The sequence below is a fragment of the Brienomyrus brachyistius genome, chromosome 7, assembly GCF_023856365.1.
Source record: "Brienomyrus brachyistius isolate T26 chromosome 7, BBRACH_0.4, whole genome shotgun sequence".
Taxonomy (NCBI): Eukaryota; Metazoa; Chordata; class Actinopteri; order Osteoglossiformes; family Mormyridae; genus Brienomyrus; species Brienomyrus brachyistius.
In genome coordinates, this window is record NC_064539.1 from 23,698,288 (window position 1) to 23,702,466 (window position 4,179).

Genomic DNA, 4,179 nt, shown 5'->3' on the forward strand with positions numbered 1-4,179 from the left:
GCTTCTCATCACGCTCACATTAGCTTAATCTTCCCACCATCGCTGCTAAATTAGAACATTGACTTTCGGGATGTGCGGTTTAATATTTTTACTCGTGTCTTTCTCTTTTAGACTCTTTCCCCAGCCTCCTGCTGTGCCTGGCTGTAATTTTTAGTGACATGTATCACATCAGGCCTGTATTTATATTTTCAATCACCATCGTGTCAAGGCGTTCTTCATATCATTTATATTGTGAAGGAGCTACATTAAATAACTGTAATGAAGGGTTCTATTGTGGGGTAATGTTTTACCTCTGAGGGAAGGTCAAAAGGCTTCTATTCGTTTCTCAGCCTTCTGCTTAATGACATCACTCTGCCAGCCGTGAGAAGCAGCCTTTCAGCCCCCCCCCCCCCCCCCCCCCCCAGGAAATGTGTGGCCTGGCACATTAATTTGTAGGTGTGAAGAGCTGAACCTGCACTCTGTCACAAACCACTGGCTCACAAGCAGGGGTGACGGAAGCGAGATGGAAATGGGGGATTGAGTGGAGAGGCTGGCATGAAACGAAGCGGTGGGGGTCGGCGCGGGCGTACGTGGGCCCTGGGGGGCAGAAAGCTATGTGGTGCCCAGACCAGCTGCGGCAAGACCTTTAAACTCAACGACACAGATGGCAACAGAGAGCAGGATTTGCCCACTAAGACTGAGTGACAGGTGTAAGGGAAATAAATGAGACGAACAAAAAAATAATAAAAGACGAAACATTGGGAGGGTGGAGACAGCCAGCCATGGCAGTGCGAAGTCGGCGTGACACAAGAGTAGAAAGAAGATACGAACTGGTCAGCTATCCAAACAGACAAGAAAATGCCTGGGAAGAGAGAATGGGAGAGAGAGAATGAAGCAGGGACCGCCAGACAGAGAGAGACAGACAGCGAAAGGGAGAGAGAGGCAGAGAGAGACAAACAGACAGTCATAGACGGAGAGATGGAGAGAGTAATTATTTGATGCATAATAGATAAACACGCTTTCCACAAGAAAGGACAAGTTATCATTCCAGCAGCTTGGTTAAACGGTAATCTGGGGGGGGGGGGGTTGCCGGACTGCTGGTCGCCTTATCTGCTGCCTGCTCACAGACTTCTTTATTCGTAACATAGTGTTTACTGAGCAGACAAGGAAAATCAATGCAGAAGTAAATTACGTCCTACCAATGAGGAACGGAGCTGTCAATCATGCTCCGGGTCTCGCTCTGATGATGCAGAGCGAGTCTCGCTCTGATGATGCGTTTTAGGGCCTGGCTTTTTACTTCCCCTTTTCTCAGTCGGCTGATGGAAGCAGCGGCTAGGTCTTTTCCACGTGGGTGTGGTCCCCTACTGGCATTTAACGGGATTTCCCGTTTAAGCAGCAATCGCCTCTCTACCGCGAGCAGCCCACTCAGCTATCATTCAGAAAAGTCTGCTCATCGAATGAATTTCACCCATTTAAATAAAACTCACTGCAAGATTCTGCCACAGGAGGCAAGGGCGAAAGGAGTCACATGTGGGGACGGGAAGACAGAATGAAGACTTTGGGCTTTGGGTTCAATGAAATGATAGAGGAGGACAACAACAGAACACAGCTGTTTCATGGCAGGAGGGGAGCATAGGAAAATAAAACAGGTCAGATCCTGGGCACAGCTGTGACTGGGCCGAAACATGTGGTCCAGTCTGATAGGCGCACCAGAAGTTTATATTATCAGAAGTCAGACGCAAGTGAAAGAACGGGGTCATTATGGCCCAGGACATCCAAACCCTCACACTTTCACTAATCACACTTAGACATACTCTAAACAACAAAGGCTATCAAAACCACTGTGGAAAATGATTCGTCATGTGTCAGCGGCTAAAATGAAAGAGTCTAAACCAGGGATCACCAACGTGGTGCCCGCGGGCACCAGGACGCCCCCAAGGACCACATGAGTCGCCCGCGGACCTGTTCTAAAAATAGCACAACTCGCCAGTGAGCAGCGTCTAAAGTTTAATTTTACCCTGTTCCTATTCTTTAATCACATTCGCATTTATATAGATATGAAGATGACAATATGTTAAAAAAAGCATTTAAAACATGTTTATTATACATGAAGTGGTGGCCCTTCGTATGGCTCAGTACCCATGAAGTAGCTCTCCGTTTCAAAAAGGTTGGCGACCCCTGGTCAAGGTTCCCACGACCACAGGCTTAAGGCAGATAGGCGCAGCGCTGGCAGTAATAATGATAAAAATAAATCTAGAGCGATTATGTATCTGAAGGCAGCGGATTCTGGGCCTTTGCACTGGACCACGCCCCTGCAACCGGCCGCCCACAAGTATTTACCACACTGCGTAGGAGCGCGGGTCTCCCAGGTAATAGTTTCATCCACAGCTACCTTGAGGGAGTCAGCTGCCATGCATCGCGAGCTGAAAGGCATAGAGCTCTAACGTCACCTGGGCAGAAAAGTAGCATCATACCCGATGGAGCGTTCGCCCAAAGGATAAAATATGCTAACCTTGTTGACTCTAGTCTGAATGAGACTGAGGGTATAAATGCATCTGTTTTGCCTTGCGTGGAAATCCCCCTGGACATTATGCTAATAAAAATGTAATTAAATAGAGCTACCGCGGTTTTTAGCCCAGCATTTGGGCGCTTCGGCGAGGTACGGCTTCTCGGGAACATACAGTAACGAGCTGTCATAACAAATCCGGACCAAGACAACGCAAAGCTCCTAAGGAGAGGAGATGGGGCAGCGAGCAGGCCTGGATCTCAGGCTCCGCATTCTGAAACTGCAAAATTAGCGTGGCCAGGTTGGCTCTTGAATCCGTAACTGTCAGACCGGGACAGGGTCGATATTAATCACGTCGAAATTGATATATTCCCAGCCAGCGGGGAATTGACTGTGTTGGGGGGGGTGGGGGGTGTGTGTGTGAAATATGAGGAAACCTACAAATGAAATACAAGGAGTGGGTTGCGGGTTTATGGGTTTGTGTGCTAAATTTGCGAAAGGGGAAATTTTGTAAATGGTGTGTTTGATGTACGTGTTTTGCAGTAATTTTATTTGTGAGAAGAAGAGGAGGATATTTAATCTGGGTTTTTGGTCATGGAATGAGGCTCAATTGCCCGTTATAAATGCTGACGGCACATTCTGGAAACACTGGGTGCTCACTGCCCTCTGGCCTCAGGTCACCTCGCCGTCCCCTTGCAGGGGTCACCCTCGGCTTGTTCGGCCTTAGGTAAGACCCATGAATCGATGGAAGATAAATCGATCCAATCTTTCCTTTCCATGTGTATACTGCCATGGATTTTTAGTTAGCATGCTTGTTTGTTGACCACTTGACCTTTGAACTGCAGAGAGGCACACAGGGGAGAGGTGACACAATTCACCACGGGCGTATTCCCCAATGTCCTCTTCACACACCTTCCTGTGGACAGTGATGCTTAAATCCAAAGCAGGACTGTGAAAGTTCTTGCTGCCCAATTACTATAGGTGACATTTATTGCCCTACTGAGATCAGCTCTGAGTGGTTACACAGAGAATATTTAACTATAATTTATATGTCCACCACCACATCACTAATTTAAGTGCCCACCACATCACCACGTGCATTCAGCTCATGACTAATTAGACATATTTTGAATGCGATGGATAGAGATCATAAAGGTTTGCAATTGTTGTTGTTGTGACGACTTAATATTTGCAGCAAATATTTAACAATACCACTAAATACAGAACAGTTCTATTTGTAACATTTTACTTCTATCAGTTTTGTGTAAAAATATCACATCATCAAGTAGCTACTAGTTATCGTTAATAATATGAATTGGAAATTATAATATTGTTTAATATAGTAAATGGGCAGCTAAAATCCATAAAAGATGCTGAATATTTAACTTAATTTATTTTACGTCCCCGGTGTACTTGTGCCCATGTTCTGTCCGACAAGTACCGGCGCCCCAGCACTTCCGTCGTTTGCTGAGAGCCAGTCCGCAATCGGGAGCGGAGCCGGCCGGCAGCGACGACCCGAGTCTGGCCCTGGGCCTTTTGAAATTGCCGTCAGTCCGCCGATGGTGTCACCGCGGTCGCCGCCTTCCTGGGCCCCCGATTGGGTGACCCGTGGGAATGTCTCAGTCTGCTCACCGGTCTGATTGGTCCGAGGGCGGTCTGTCGCGAGCCGGGAGGATGCACCACACCGGGCGCCC